At 38.1% G+C, this 17,492-nt stretch overlaps 1 non-coding gene across 1 annotated transcript; it reads left to right on the forward strand.

The window, feature by feature from the left end:
- The first annotated feature begins 1,692 nt into the window (after positions 1-1,692).
- On the forward strand, positions 1,693-1,800 carry LOC112726026 (small nucleolar RNA R71). Its single transcript, XR_003165098.1, has one exon. It is a non-coding gene; the product is annotated as a small nucleolar RNA R71 (small nucleolar RNA).
- The last annotated feature ends 15,692 nt before the right edge of the window (positions 1,801-17,492 follow it).

Below are 17,492 nucleotides of genomic sequence, written 5' to 3' on the forward strand. Positions count from 1 at the left end.
CTCACAGATGTGCAGAGCTTTGTTGAGACTCTCCAACACCAAACTTAGAGTTTGGATATGGGAGTTCAACACCAAACTTAGAGTTTGGTTGTGGCCTCCCAACACCAAACTTAGAGTTTGATTGTGGGGGCTCTGGTTGACTCTGCTTTGAGAGAAGCTTTTTCTGCTTCCTCTCCATGGTTGCAGAGGGAGATCCTTGAGTTTTAAACACAAGGGAGTCCTCATTCCATTGAAGGACTATTTCACCTCTGTCAACATCAATCACAGCTCTTGCTGTGGCCAGGAAAGGTCTTCCTAGGATGATGGATTCCTCTTCCTTTCCAGTATCCAGGACTATGAAATCAGCAGGGATGTAAAGGCCTTCAACCTTTACTAATACGTCCTCTACTTGTCCATATGCCTGTTTTCTTGAATTGTCTGCTATCTCTAATGAGATTTTAGCAGCTTGCACCCCATAGATTCCTAGTTTCTCTATTACAGAGAGGGGCATGAGGTTTATTCCTGAACCAAGGTCACACAGAGCCTTAAAGATCATGGTGCCTATGGTACAGGGTATTATGAACTTTCCAGGATCCTGTCTCAGTGTCTCTTCTGAGGCAATGTCAGTTGATCCAGATCACTTAGTTCATTGATGAACAAGGGAAGTTCAACTTCCCAAGTATCAATGCCAAATAATTTGGCATTCAGCTTCATGATTGCACTAAGAAACTTGGCAGTTTGCTCTTCAGTAACATCCTCATTCTCTTCAGAAGAGGAATACTCATCAAAGCTCATGAAGGGCATAAGGAGGTTCAATGGAATCTCTATGGTCTCTAGATGAGCCTCAGAGTCCTTTGGTTCCTCAGAGGGAAGCTCCTTATTGATCACTGGACGTCCCAGGAGGTCTTCCTCCTTGGGATTCACGTCCTCCCCTCTCCTCACAGGTTCGGCTATGGTGCTTATGTCAATGGCCTTGCACTCTCCTTTTGGATTTTCTTCTGTATTGCTTGGGAGAGTACTAGGAGGGATTTCAGTGATCCTTTTACTCAGCTGGCCCACTTGTGCTTCCAGATTTCTAATGGAAGATCTTGTTTCAATCATGAAACTTACAGTGGCCTTAGACAGATCAGAGACTAAGTTTGCCAAATTGGAAGTATTTTGTTCAGAGTTCTCTGTCTGTTGCTGAGTGGATGATGGAAAAGGCTTGCTATTGCTAAACCTGTTTCTTCCACCATTATTAAAGCCTTGCTGAGGCTTTTGATCCTTCCATGAGAAATTTGGATGATTTCTCCATGATGAGTTATAGGTGTTTCCATAAGGTTCACCCATGTAATTTACCTCTGCTATTGCAGGGTTCTCAGGATCATAAGCTTCTTCTTCATAAGAAGCCTCTTGAGTACTGTTGGATACAGCTTGCATTCCATGCAGACTCTGAGAGATCATGTTGACTTGCTGAGTCAATATTTTATTCTGAGCCAATATGGCATTCAGAGTATCAACTTCAAGAACTCCCTTCTTCATAGGCGTCCCATTACTCACAGGATTCCTTTCAGAAGTGTACATGAACTGGTTATTAGCAACCATGTCAATGAGTTCTTGAGCTTCTGCAGGCGTTTTCTTTAGGTGAATGGATCCACCTGCAGAAGTGTCCAGTGACATCTTTGATAGCTCAGATAAACCATCATAGAATATATCCAGGATGGTCCATTCTGAAAGCATGTCAGAAGGACACTTTTTGGTCAACTGTTTGTATCTTTCCCAAGCTTCATAGAAGGATTCACCTTCTTTCTGTATGAAGGTTTGAACATCAGCTCTAAGCTTGCTCAGCTTTTGAGGAGGAAAGTACTTGGCTAAGAAAGCCGTGACCAGCTTGTCCCAAGAGTTCAGGCTGTCTTTGGGTTGAGAATCCAACCATAATCTAGCTCTGTCTCTTACAGCAAAAGGGAAAAGCATGAGCCTGTAGACTTCAGGATCTACTTCATTAGTCTTAACAGTATCACATATCTGCAAGAATTCAGTTAAGAATTGAAAAGGATCTTCAGATGGAAGTCCATGAAACTTGCAGTTCTGCTGCATCAGAGAAACTAATTGAGGTTTCAGCTCAAAGTTGTTTGCTCCAATGGCAGGAATGGAGATGCTTCTTCCATGTAAATTGGAATTAGGTGCAGTAAAGTCACCAAGCATCTTCCTTACATTATTATTATTTTCGGTTGCCATCTCCTCTTCCTGTTCGAAAATTTCTGAAAGGTTATCTCTGGATTGTTGTAATTTAGCTTCTCTTAATTTTCTCTTCAGAGTCCTTTCAGGTTCTGGATCTGCTTCAACAAGAATATTCTTGTCCTTGCTCCTGCTCATATGACAAAGAAGATGGCACAGAAAAAAAATAATAATAATATGGATCCTTTATACCACAGTATAGAGGTCCATGTGTGAGTAGAAGAAGAGGGGGAGACAAAGAATGTAATATAATGGAAGAAACACAACTGTGAGGAGGGTTGAGATGTGAGATGAGATGTTAGTAGATGAATAAATAAATAGAATAATATGGGAGAGGGAGAATTTTCGAAAATAATTTTTGAAAAAGGGTTAGTGATTTTCGAAAATGGTTTTTGAAAAATGTTATTATTTTTCGAAAATTTTCAAAATCAAAAATAAAAATAATTAGTTAATTAAAAAGAAATTTTTGAAAAAGAGGGAAGATATTTTCGAAAATTAGAGAGAGAGAGAGAGTTAGTTAGGTAGTTTTGAAAAAGTTAAGAAACAAACAAAAAGTTAGTTAGTTAGTTGAAACAAATTTTGAAAAGATAAGAAGTTAGGAGGTTAGAAAAGATATTTTGAAACCAACTTTTTGAAAAAGGTAAGATAAGAAGATATTTTAGAAATTAGTTTTGAAAAAGATTTGATTTTTAAAATCTTAATTAATGACTTGATTCATAAGAAATCACAAGATATGATTCTAGAACTTAAAGTTTGAATCTTTCTTAACAAGCAAGTAACAAACTTCAAATTTTTGAATCAAAACATTAATTGATTATGTTATTTTAAAAAATTTGATATAAAAATAAGAAAAATATTTTTGGAATTTTCGAAAATAACTAAGAATTTTTGAAAAAGATTTGATTTTTGAAAAAAGATTTTGAAAAAGATAAGATTTTCAAATTGAAAATTTGATTTGACTCATGAGAAACAACTTGATTTTAAAATTTTTGAAAAAGTCAACTCAAATTTTCGAATTTGATGAGAGAAAAAGGGAAAGATATTTTTTGTTTTTTTTTTGAATTTTTATGATGAGAGAGGAAAATAGGAAAAATGATGCAATGCATGAAAGTTATGGATCAAAACAATGAATGCATGAAAGAATGCTATGAATGTCAAGATGAACACCAAGAACACTTTGAATGTTAAGATGAACATCATAGACACAATTTTGAAAAATTTTTAATGCAAAGAAAACATGCAAGACACCAAACTTAGAATTCTTTAATGCTTACGCACTAAGAATTCAAGAATGCATATGAAAAACACCATACAACACAAAATAAAAAATCATCAAGATCAAACAAGAAGACTTACCAAGAACAACTTGAAGATCATGAAGAACACTATGAATGCATGAAATTTTCGAAAAATGCAAGATGCACATGCAAATGACACCAAACTTATGACATGACTCATGACTCAAACAATCCCTGGCAATGTGAGCAACTTGGTACGCGTAATCGTGATTACACTTTAATTATGTAAAATTCATGGCTCTTTCTTTCCCTGGCAGTGGCGCCAAGAACATGGTGCCAATACCATGGTTCACAACTTCGATACAACTAACCAGCAAGTGCACTGGGTCGTCCAAGTAATACCTTACGTGAGTAAGGGTCGAATCCCACAGAGATTGTTGGTATGAAGCAAGCTATGGTTACCTTGCAAATCTCAATCAGGCAGATATAAATTGATAATGATGTTTTCGAATAATAAATAATAGAATAGGGATAGATGTACTTATGTAAATCATTGGTAGGAATTTCAGATAAGCGAATGGAGATGCTTTTCGTTCCTCTGAACCTCTGCTTTCCTGCTATCTTCATCCAATCAGTCTTACTCCTTTCCATGGATGGCTTTATGCAAGGGCATCACCGTTGTCAGTGGCTACATCCCCTCCTCTCAGTGAAAAATATGCTCACATGCTCTGTCACAGCACGGCTAATCATCTGTCGGTTCTCGATCATGCTGGAATAGGATTCACCCTCCTTTTGCGTCTGTCACTAACGCCCAGCACTCGCGAGTTTGAAGCTCGTCACAGTTATTCAATCATTGAATCCTACTCGGAATACCACAGACAAGGTTTAGACTTTCCAGATTCTCTTGAATGCCGCCATCATTCTAGCGTACTCCACGAAGTTTCTGATTAAGAGATCTAAGAGATATTCATTCTAGCTTATTTCATGTAGAACGGAAGTGTTTGTCAGGCACGTGTTCATAGGGGAGAATGGTGATGAGCGTCACACATAATCATCACCTTCATCATGTTCTTGGGTGCGAATGGATATCTTAGAAGCGAAATAGGATGAATTGAATAGAAAACAGTAGTACTTTGCATTAATCTTTGAGGAACAGCAGAGCTCCACACCTTAATCTATGGAGTGTAGAAACTCTACCGTATGAAAATACATAAGTGAAGGTCCAGGCATGGCCGTGTGGCCAGCCCCCATGGTCTAAGAACAATGCGTTCAAAGATGATCCTAAGATCCTAAGATGATCAAAAGATGTCTAATACAATAGTAAAAGGTCCTATTTATAATAAACTAGCTACTAGGGTTTACATGAGTAAGTAATTGATGCATAGATCCACTTCCGGGGCCCACTTGGTGTGTGCTTGGGCTGGGCGTGAGTGTTGCACGTGTAGAGGTCCTTCTTGGAGTTGAACGCCAGCTTTTGTGCCAGTTTGGGCGTTCAACTCTGGTTTTGGCTCTTTTTCTGGCGCTGGACGCCAGATTTGGGTAGAAAGCTGGCGTTGAATGCCAGTTTACGTCATCTATTCTTGGCTAAAGTATGGACTATTATATATTGATGGAAAGCACTGGATGTCTACTTTCCAACGCAATTGAAAGCGTGCCATTTCGAGTTCTGTAGCTCCAGAAAATCCATTTTGAGTGCAGGGAGGTCAGAATCCAACAGCATCAGCAGTCCTTCTTCAACCTCTGAATCTGATTTCTGCTCAAGTCCCTCAATTTCAGCCAGAAATTACCTGAAATCATAGAAAAACACACAAACTCATAGTAAAGTTCAGAAATGTGAATTTAACATAAAAACTAATGAAAACATCCCTAAAAGTAACTAGATCCTACTAAAAACATACTAAAAACAATGTCAAAAAGCGTATAAATTATCCGCTCATCAGCTACCTTGACCAAGGTAGTAAGCACTTTAGCCTCCCAATGCTTGAGCACTCAAAGCACTCCCATGGTCACATGTGGAGAATTAGTTGAAGAGCATAGCATAAAGGAGAGATTGGAAACTCCGGTGGGTGATGAGGGATGCCACTTTGTGTTAGAACAATTGGAGGAGCCTATGATCATTGAAGAAAAGGAAGAAGTGGTTGAAGACTTGGGAGATGCGGAACCTCCTTGGGAACCTAGAGTTGAAGAGAACCTCTCCAAGGCAATTGAATTGGATGTTGAGGAGGAGAGTGCACAACCTCCAAAACACTTTTTGAATGAAGACTTGGAAGGAATGAAGCAAGGATTGAGTTCCCTTGGTGATGAAGATCATGCATCCAATCCTCTTGGTGGTGAATCCTTTGAACTTGAAGAACCTTCTCCCAATGAGATAGAAAGAAATGTGGAGGTGGATTTCTCTCAACCTCTCGTTTATGATTTGAGTGATGGAGAAGAGTTAGATGAAATTGATGAACAAAGGATTGAAATTGAGGAAGTTTATGAAGAGGTGGAGATTGCCAAGGAAGACCACAAGGGGGTAGAGTTTGTGAGGATATTGGAGATACCTCTCCCAAGCCATCACCATCCATTCTTTCATTCAAATGGGTAAATTCCTTATACTTAAGCTTTATTATCCCCCTTGAATATGGCTTGATTAAGATGGATGGTCAACTTAGAAATATATATGGTTTTAAGAACAAGAGGGAGATGGTTAGTGGTTGGCATTGAAAGGTTTGGTGTAGAACTAGATTTCTTGGGTCTAGGAGAATGTTTGGTCACTTCATTGAGAATTCATCATGCCTACCACCCACATGGATCAATGAGAGTCAACTTCAAGATGGGTGTGGAAACAAGATATGGGATCCGGGAATAAATGAGGATCAACTTTGGGAGCTCATAGCTTGTGCGGAACTCCATCAAGGCTTGAAGATATTAAATTTGAAGAATGGAGTTTATTGGAGATTCAAGCATTGGTGGATGTTCAAAGATAGCTTCAAGCACAAGCCACCTTGATGAGGAGCTCCCCATAAGTCCAACTTAAGGACAATAAACAAAAGTGCTAGGTGGGAGACACCCCACCATGGTAAAATCTTTTCATTTTTTTCTTTTGTAAATGTTGATAAAACTTAATTTGATTTCATGTTTAGTTTAGTTACTTGAGTATATTTGGTAGTATAATATGTTAAATAAGGTTTTAGGGTATTTTGGTAGCTGTTCGGAGGTTTGGAAGGCTTGGTTTGGTGCAAGAACTTGGAAAAATTTTGAAAAAAGAGCACAACCCACGCATGCGCGCACTTGGTGCGTACGCGTGACCCAAGCATTTTCGACCATCCATGCGCACGCGTACATGGCGCGTAAGCGTGGATGCAAAAATTCTACCCCCAGCCAAAAACCCGAGAGTTAGGCCTGCACTGTGTGAACATTGGGCCTAAGGCACAAACCAACCCGTGCGTACGCGCACATGGCGCGTACTCGTCCTTGATTCTAATTGCGCAATGCACGCATACGCACGCTGTACGCGCACACGTCGATAGTGCCACCTGCCCTCCTTGTACATTTTTCACAGAGTTGGGCCAACTTTGGGCTGACACTGTGCCCTGCGCCTAACCTCACCCACGCGTGCGCGCACCTGGCGCGTACGCGCCCCTCGGCCAAACTGTGCATCGGCACGTAAGCGTGCATGACGCGTCCGCATCGGTTAAAAAAAAGAGTTTTTTTTCTCATCTTCCATTTTCTTTTGTCCTACGCATTCGCATACTTTTATTCTTTGCATTTTCATTTTGTTTTTATAGCCTGTTTTTACTTTATTTTTTTCGAGTTTCTTACTTTAATAATGGTGTTGAATTCTCTTACTCAATTGTTGAGAATTTCTTGCATTATTTTGGTGCCCCTTGACTTGTTTGATATTTTTGGGTGATGAAACTTTTAAATCAATGCTTCCTCTTTTATGACCCTCGTATCCCTTGTGAATTGATATGAACTCATGTTGTTTTTCATGACCCACTCTTCCTTGTTCGAACTTGATGCTTTTGAGTGCTCTTTATGCTTTGACTTTACTCCTGCATCAAGTATTAATTGATATTCCCTTTGCCTATATTGCTCTCTCACTTACATGCGTAGCTAACATGTAGTAGAAACCATACGTTTATTTGGCATTAGCCCCCGCCTATGTTCTATTTCCTTTGATATCTTTGCTATAGGCTTGATTTTCTTTCTTTTTCTTTCCTTTTAGGTTGGCCACCAAGAGGAAAAGTATAAGCTTTAAATGGGGCAACAAACAAGTCATCCGCGCAATCTTTTGAAGAAAGCTCATCAATTGTTTCAACCCGTCCACCTTGCTCTTCTTTGCATGCACCGAGGACGGTGCAATCTTCAAGTGTGGGGAGTTCGTCCGACTGATCTCAATGGGTAACAATTTCCTTTCAACACCAATTCTTAGTTTTCTTTGTTATGTTAGTTATTGCATTGCATGATAGGTTGCATGTTAGTTAGAATTTGTACATATTTTTACCACTTTCTTTTTATGCTAGGATTACTTGGTTAGGGTGATGATTTCTTTTCCAAGAAAATTGTTTTAGGGCACCCTACCAATTTGAAAATTTTTTTGTTGAACTTGCTTGAAAGAATTTATTTTGAAACATGGTTTTTGAGCTAAGAACACAAGCTTGTGAGTTTTGAGCCTAATGGTGTGGTTACATCTTATAACCACTTATTTTCCTTCTTGTGTGCATTATTCTCTTTCTATGATTGTAATCTTTGATTTGTTTGATTCTCTATGTCCATTATTCCTTGTATTCATGCACTTCTTATATGATTGAGACCATCATTTCGATTAGCTCACTTACCCAAATAGCTTTACCTTTTACCTACCGTTGTTAGCCGACTTTGAGCCTACGATTAACCCACTTTGTTCTTTAATTTAGCACATTACAAGCCTTAAAGCGAAAAATAATAAATGTCCTTAATTTGGATCTTTGATTAGCTTAGGCTAGCGTGAGTGTGTATCATTCAAGTGTGGGAAAACTTGGGACATTGGTTGGGATAAAAGGGTGTATTGTATTGTTGTTGGTAATATTGGAAATTGGGTACATGCTCATGTGTTAATTAAATGTAAAACCATATGAATTGATACTTTTGTATATACTTTATTGCCAAAAAAAATGAGAAAATAAAAAGAAAAAAATATATGTAGATATCAAAAGAAAAAAGAAAAAAAATAGAAAGAGAAGAAAAAGAAAAAGAAAAGAAAAGTAATAAAAAGGGGACAAAATGCTCCAAGTGAAGCTCAATAATAATCAATGCATATGTGTTGTGATCAAGGAAAAAAATGCATGAGTATGTGAAAAAGTGAAGAATGGGTAGTTAGGTTTGTTTAGAATTGTATAGATTGCTATATAGGTTAGGTGAGAAGTTTAAGGTAATCAAAGATTCAAATTTCAAGTCCACTTGACCAAATATGCATCCTACCTTGACCCTAACCCCATTACAACCTATGAAAAGTCCTCATGATAGTTGTATGCATTCATAAAATAAATGTTGATTGTTAGATGAAAAATAAATCTTGGAAAGCATGATTAGGAGAGAATTGAGAGAATCGACCCTATACACTTGAGCGACTAGAGTGCAAACACTTCCGGTGAGGGTTCGATGCTCAATTCCTTGATTCCCAACTTTCATGAGTGTTCTTCTTGCAAGTCTACTTGAACTTCATTTTTATACTTGAATTGGTAGGATTCATGAATCGTCATATGACCTTAGCCCTACCCGTTCATACATGCTCTTGGAGGATTGATTTATTTTTAACCAAGTAGGTAGAATCATTTTGCATTTAGTTGCATTCATATAGAAAGATGCATTTAGGTTATTTGCATTGAATAAATATCCATACCCCTTCTCTTATCCTTCTTGGTTTAGCATGAGGACATGCTATGGTTTAAGTGTGGGGAGGTTGGTAAACCCCATTTTCAGGGTTTATCTTGTGTTGAATTTAGAGGATTTTGTCAACTTTTCCCCCATTTACCCAATGAAATAGCATGGTTTTGTAAATTCTCCTTTAATTATGCTTAAGAGTGAAAACATGCTTTTTGGGTCTTAAAATAGCTAAATTTAATTCACATTGATTCAATTAGATGCCTTGATATGTTTGTTAAGTGATTTCAGATTTAGGAGGCAAAGATTGGATTGAGGAAATGAAGAAAAAGCATGTAGAAATGGAGAACTCATAAAGAAATGAAGGAATCGCAAAGCTGTCAAGCTCGACCTCTTCGCACTTAATCGATCATGACTTGAGCTACAGAGGTCCAAATGATGCGGTTCTAGTTGCGTTGGAAAGCTAACATCCGGAGCTTTAAAATGATATAAAATTTTCCATAGGTGCATGGTGCACGAAATTGTGATCTCTGGTAATGGCTCCAAAGGCTTGGTGCTCTAATCTCAATTCATAATTTGTCACAACTTCGATACAACTAACCAGCAAGTGCACTGGGTCGTCCAAGTAATAAACCTTACGTGAGTAAGGGTCGATCCCACGGAGATTGTTGGTATGAAGCAAGCTATGGTCACCTTGTAAATCTCAGTCAGGCGGATATAAAATAATTATGGAGTTTTCGAAAAGGGATAATATAATAGGGATAGAAATACTTATGTAAATCATTGGTGAGAATTTCAGATAAGCGCATAGAGATGCTTTCGTTCCTCTGAACCTCTGCTTTCCTGCTGTCTTCATCCAATCAGTCTTACTCCTTTTTATGGCTGGCTTTTTGTAAGGATGTCACCGGTGCCAATGGCTACTTTCAATCCTCTCGGGAAAATGGTCCAAATGCTCTGTCACAGCACGACTAATCGTCTGGAGGCATCACCCTTGTCGATGGTTGCATCCTATTCCTCTCTGTGAAAATGGTTCGATGCGCTGTCACTGCATGGCTAATCATCTTCGAGGTTCTCTATCATACTAGAATAGAATTTACTATCCTTTTGCGTCTGTCACTACGCCCAGCACTTGCGAGTTTGAAGTTCGTCACAGTCATTCAATCCCAGAGTCCTACTCGGAATACCACGAACAAGGTTTAGACTTTCCGGACTCTCATGAATGCCGCCATCAATCTAGCTTATACCACGAAGATTCTGATTAAGAGATCTAAGAGATACTCATTCAATCTAATGTAGAACGGAAGTGGTTGTCAGGCACGCGTCATAGGGAATGATGATGATTGTCACGTTCATCACATTCAGGTTGAAGTGCGAATGAATATCTTAGAAGCGGAATAAGATGAATTGAATAGAAAACAGTAGTACTTTGAATTAATCTTTGAGGAACAGCAGAGCTCCACACCTTAATCTATGGAGTGTAGAAACTCTACCGTTTGAAAATACATAAGTGATAATGGAGTTCATTGGTCTCGGCCCCAGAGGGGAACCGGAGTAACCAAAACTCTGAATACAATGATAAAAGGTTCTATTTATAATAAACTAGTCACTAGGGTTTACAGGAGTAAGTAATTGATGCATAAATCCACTTCCGGGGCCCACTTGGTGTGTGCTTGGGCTGAGCTTGAAGTCTATACGTGGAGAGGTCATTCTTGGAGTTGAACACCAGCTTTTGTGCCATTTTGGGCGTTGCAACTTGTTTCTGGCGCTGGACGCCAGAATTAGGCAGAGAGCTGGCGTTGAACGCCAGTTTGCGTCGTCTAAACTTGGGCAAAGTATGGACTATTATATATTGAGTTCTGTAGCTCTAGAAAATCCATTTTGAGTGCAGGGAGGTCAGAATCTAACAGCATCAGCAGTCCTTCTTCAACCTCTGAATCTGATTTTTGCTCAAGTCCCTCAATTTTAGCCAGAAAATACCTAAAATCACAGAAAAACACACAAACTCATAGTAAAGTCCAGAAATGTGAATTTAACATAAAAACTAATGAAAACATCCCTAAAAGTAACTAGATTCTACTAAAAACATACTAAAAATAATGCCAAAAAGCGTATAAATTATCTGCTCATCACAACACCAAACTTAAATTGTTGCTTGTCCCCAAGCAACTAAAAATCAAATAGGATAAAAAGAAGAGAATATACTATAAATTCCAAACTATCAATGAAACATAGCTCCAATCAGATGAGCGGGACTTGTAGCTTTTTGCCTCTTGAATAGTTTTGGCATCTCACTTTATCCATTGAAGTTCAGAATGATTGGCATCTATAGGAACTCAGAGTTCAGATAGTGTTATTGATTCTCCTAGTTCAGTATGATGATTCTTGAACACAACTATTTTATGAGTCTTGGCCGTGGCCCTAAGCACTTTATTTTCCAGTATTACCACCGGATACATAAATGCCACAGACACATAATTGGGTGAACCTTTTCAGATTGTGACTCAGCTTTGCTAAAGTCCCCAATTAGAGGTGTCCAGGGTTCTTAAGCACACTCTTTTTTTTGCTTTGGACCTTGACTTTAACCGCTCAGTCTCAAGTTTTCACTTGACACCTACACGCCACAAGCACATGGTTAGGGACAACTTGGTTTAGCCGCTTAGACCAGGATTTTATTCCTTTAGGCCCTCCTATCCACTGATGCTCAAAGCCTTGGGATCCTTTTTATTTGCCCTTGCCTTTTGGTTTTAAGGGTTATTGGCTTTTTGCTCTTGCCTCTTGGTTTTAAGAGCTTTTGGCTTTTTCTGCTTGCCTTTTCTTTTTCTTTCTGTATATTTTTTTTTCGCCTAATTTTTTTTTCTGCAAGCTTTGTTCTTTGCTGCTTTTTCTTGCTTCAAGAATCATTTTTATGATTTTTCAGATTATCAAATAACATGTCTCCTTGTCATCATTCTTTCAAGAGCCAACATATTTAACATTCATGAACAACAACTTCAAAAGACATATGCACTGTTCAAGCATTCATTCAGAAAACAAGAAGCATTGTCACCACATCAACATAATTAAGCTAAGTTCAAGGATAAATTTGAAACTCATGTACTTCTTGTTCTTTTGAATTAAAACATTTTTCATTTAAGAGAGGTGATGGATTCATAGGACATTCATAACTTTAAGACAAAGTTACTAAATACTAATGATCATGTAATAAGACACAAACATAGATAAGCACTTAACATAGAAAATGAAAAATAGAGAATGTAAGAACAAGGAGTGAGTCCACCTTAGTGATGGTGGCGTTTCCTTCTTGAGGAACCAATGATGTCCTTGAGCTCTTCTATGTCTCTTCCTTGTCTTTGTTGCTCCTCCCTCATTACTTTTTGATCTTCTCTACTTTCATGAAGGATGATGGAGTGCTCTTGATGTTCCACCCTTAATTGTCCCATGTTGGAACTTAATTCTCCTAGGGAGGTGTTGATTTGCTCCCAATATTTATGTGGAGGGAAGTGCATCCCCTGAGGTATCTCAGGGATCTCTTGATTTGCAGCCACATGTTCTACCACTGAGCTATAGACCCTTGAGATGAATCTTTCCATCTCCCATGACTCGGAGGTGGAAGCTTTTGTCTTCCCTTCCCCTTTTCTAGAGGTTTCTCTGGTCTTAGGTGCCATCAATGGTAATGGAAAAATAAAAAGCTTATATGCTTTTACCACACCAAACTTAGAATGTTGCTCGCCCTCGAGCAAAAGAAGAAAGAATAGAAGAAGAAGAAGAAGATATGGAGGAGATGGAGGGATATGAGTATGGATGTGAGTGGTGAATGGAAAACAGAAGGGATGATCATGAATGGAGAGAGAGAGGGTGAGGTGGGTGGGGATCCTGTGAGATTCACAGATCCTGAGATGATCCTGTGGTGTCAACAGATCCTGAGGTGTCAAGGGTTTACATCCCTGCACCCATTAGGCATGTAAAATGCCCTTGCACACAACTCTGGGCGTTCAGCGCTAGATTGGTGCTTGTTCTGGGCGTTGAACGCCCATTTGTAGCCTATTTCTGGCGTTGAACGCCAGAACCATGCTTGTTCTGGGCGTTCAGCGCCAGCTCTTCTCCAGGGTGCATTTCTGGCGTTCAAACGCCCAGATGCTGCCCATTTCTGGCGTTCAGCGCCAGAACCATGCTCTGTTCTGGCGTTGAACGCCCAAAACATGCTTCTTACTGGCGTTTAAATGCCAGTAAGGTCTTCCTCCAGGGTGTGATTTTTCTTCTGCTGTTTTTGATTCCGTTTTCAATTTTTTGATTTATTTTGTGACTCCACATGATCATGTACCTATAAAGACATATAACTAATAAAAATATAATTAAATAAAAATTGGGTTGCCTCCCAACAAGTGCTTCTTTAATGTCAATAGCTTGACAGTGGGCTCTCATGGAGCCTCACAGATGTGCAGAGCTTTGTTGAGACCTCCCAACACCAAACTTCGAGTTTGGATATGGGGGTTTGACACCAAACTTAGAGTTTGGTTGTGGCCTCCCAACACCAAACTTAGAGTTTGACTGTGGGGGCTTTATTTGACTCTGCTTTAAGAGAAGCTTTTTATGCTTCCTCTCCATGAATGCAGAGAGAGATCCTTGAGTTGTAAACACAAGGTTGTCCTCATTTATTTGAATGATCAATTCTCCTCTGTCCACATCAATCACAGCTCTTGTTGTGGCTTGGAAGGGTCTTCCAAGGATGATGAATTCATCCTCATACTTTCCAGTATCTAGGACTATGAAATCAGCAGGGATGTAAAGGCCTTCAACCTTTACTAACACGTCCTCTACTTGTTCATAAGCCTGTTTTCTTGAATTGTCTGCCATCTCTAATGAGATTTTAGTGGCTTGCACCCCAAAGATTCCCAGTTTCTCTATTACAGAGAGGGGCATGAGGTTTATTCCTGAACCAAGGTCACACAAAGCCTTAAAGATCATGGTGCCTATGGTACAAGGTATTAAGAACTTTCCAGGATCCTGTTTCTTCTGAGGCAATGTCAGTTGATCCAGATCACTTAGTTCATTGGTGAACAAGGGAGGTTCATCTTCCTAAGTCTCAATGCCAAATAATTTGGCATTCAGCTTCATGATTGCACCAAGGAACTTGGCAGCTTGCTCTTCAGTGACATCCTCATTCTCTTCAGAAGAGGAATACTCATCAGAGCTCATGAAGGGCATAAGGAGGTTCAATGGAATCTCTATGGTCTCTAGATGAGCCTCAGATTCCTTTGGTTCCTCAGAGGGAAACTCCTTATTGATCACTGGACGTCCCCGGAGGTCTTCCTCACTGGGATTCACGTCCTCCTCTCCCTCTTTGGGTTCGGCCATTTTGGTAATATCAATGGCCTTGCACTTTCTCTTTGGATTTTCTTCTGTATTGCTTGGGAGAGTACTAGGAGGGATTTCAGTGATCCTTTTACTCAGCTGGCCCACTTGTGCTTCCAAATTTCTAATGGAAGACCTTGTTTCATTCATGAAACTTACAGTGACCTTGGATAGATCAGAGACTAAGTTTGCTAAATTAGAGGTACTTTGTTCAGAGTTCTCTGTCTGTTGCTGAGTGGTTGATGGAAAAGGCTTGCTATTGCTAAACCTGTTTCTTCCACCATTATTAAAGCCTTGTTGAGGCCTTTGATCCTTCCATGAGAGATTTGGATGATTTCTCCATGATGGATTATAGGTGTTTCCATAAGGTTCACCTACGTAATTTACCTCTGCTATTGCAGGGTTCTCAGGATCATAAGCTTCTTCTTCAGAAGATGCCTCTTGAGTACTGTTGGATGCAGCTTGCATTCCATTCAGACTCTGGGAAATCATATTGACTTGCTGAGTCAATATTTTGTTCTGAGCCAATATGGCATTCAGAGTATCAATTTCAAGAACTCCCTTCTTCATAGGCGTCCCATTACTCACAGGATTCCTCTCAGAAGTGTACATGAACTGGTTATTAGCAACCATGTCAATGAGTTCTTGAGCTTTTGCAGGCGTTTTCTTTAGGTGAATGGATCCACCTGCAGAAGTATCCAATGACATCTTTGATAGCTCAGATAAACCATCATAGAATATATCCAGGATGGTCCATTCTGAAAGCATGTCAGAAGGACACTTTTTAGTGAGCTGTTTGTATCTTTTCCAAGCTTCATAGAGGGATTCACCTTCTTTCTGTCTGAAGGTTTGAACCTCCACTCTAAGCTTGCTCAGCTTTTGAGGAGGAAAGAACTTGGCTAAGAAAGCCGTGACCAGCTTATCCCAAGAGTTCAGGCTGTCTTTGGGTTGAGAGTCCAACCACACTCTAGCTCTGTCTCTTACAGCAAAAGAGAAAAGCATGAGCCTGTAGACTTCAGGATCTACTCCATTAGTCTTAACAGTATCACAGATATGCAAGAATTCAGTTAAGAACTGAAAAGGATCTTCAGATGGAAGTCCATGAAACTTGCAGTTCTGCTGCATCAGAGAAACTAGCTGAGGTTTCAGCTCAAAATTGTTTGCTCCAATAGCAGGAATGGAGATGCTTCTTCCATGTAAATTGGAATTTGGTGCAGTAAAGTCACCAAGCATCCTCCTTGCATTATTGTTGTTGGGTTCGGCTGCCATCTCCTTTACTTGTTCGAAATTTTCAATAAGGTTGTCTCTGGATTGTTGTAATTTAGCTTCTCTTAGTTTTCTCTTCAGAGTCCTTTCAGGTTCTGGATCAGCTTCAACAAGAATGCCTTTTTTCTTGTTCCTGCTCATAAGAAAGAGAAGAGAACAAGAAAAGAAGAGGAATCCTCTATGTCACAGCTAGAGGTTCTTTATTATTAGTAGAAGAAGAAAAGGAATAGGGGTAAAGAAGAATGAAGAATCCAAACACAAAGGTGATGATAGGAGCAGAGATGTGAGATGAAGAGAAGTGTTAGTAGATGAATAAATAAATAGAAGGAGATGAGAGGAGGAGAGAATTTTCGAAAATAATTTTTAAAAAAGAGTTAGTGATTTTCGAAAATAGTTTTTGAAAAAGGTTAGTAGTTTTTTTTTTCGAAAATTTAAATAAAAAAAATAAAATAATTAGTTAATTAAAAAGAAATTTTGAAAAAGAGGGAAGATATTTTTGAAAATTAGAGAGAGAGAGAGTTAGTTAGGTAGTTTTGAAAAAGATAAGAAACAAACAAAAAGTTAGTTAGTTAGTTGAAACAATTTTGAAAATCAATTTTGAAAAAGATAAGAAGATAAGAAGATAATTTTTTTGAAAATATATGATTGAAATTAGTTTTGAAAAAGATTTGATTTTTAAAATCACAATTAATGACTTGATTCACAAGAAATCACAAGATATGATTCTAGAACTTAAAGTTTGAATCTTTCTTAACAAGTAAGTAACAAACATGAAATTTTTGAATCAAAACATTAATTGTTATTGTTATTTTCGAAAATTTGATATAAAAATAAGAAAAATATTTTTAAAAAATATTTTTAGAATTTTCGAAAATAACTAAGAAAAATGAAAAAGATTTGATTTTTGAAAAAGATTTTGAAAAAGATAAGATTTTTAAATTGAAAATTTGATTTGACTCATAAAAGCAACTAGATTTTAAAAAGTTTTGAAAAAGTCAACTCAAATTTTCGAATTTTTGAGAGAAAAGAGGGAAAGATATTTTTTTTTATTTTTTTGAATTTTTATGATGAGAGAGAAAAACACTAAAAATGCTCAATGCATGGAAATTTTGGATCAAAACAATGAATGCATGCAAGAATGCTATGAATGTCAAGATGAACACCAAGAACACTTTGAATGTCATGATGAACATCAAGACTTATTTTTGAAAATTTTTATATGCAAAGAAAACATGCAAGACACCAAACTTAGAAATCTTTCATGTTTAGACTCTATGGATGCAAAAATGCACATGAAAAACAAGAAAACATCAAGATCAAACAAGAAGACTTACCAAGAACAACTTGAAGATCATGAAGAACACTATGAATGCATGAATTTTTCGAAAAATGCAAGATGAATATGCAATTGACACCAAACTTTCAACTTGACTCAAGACTCAAACAAGAAACATGAAATATTTTTTATTTTTATGATTTTATGATTTTTTTGTATTTTCTTTTAATTTTTTTCGAAAATCATTTTAAAAAAAAAAAGAAAAATAAGGATTCCAAAATTTTTTAATATGAATTCCAGGAATCTTGCCATGTTAG

The sequence above is a fragment of the Arachis hypogaea genome, chromosome 11, assembly GCF_003086295.3.
Source record: "Arachis hypogaea cultivar Tifrunner chromosome 11, arahy.Tifrunner.gnm2.J5K5, whole genome shotgun sequence".
NCBI classification, from domain to species: Eukaryota; Viridiplantae; Streptophyta; class Magnoliopsida; order Fabales; family Fabaceae; genus Arachis; species Arachis hypogaea.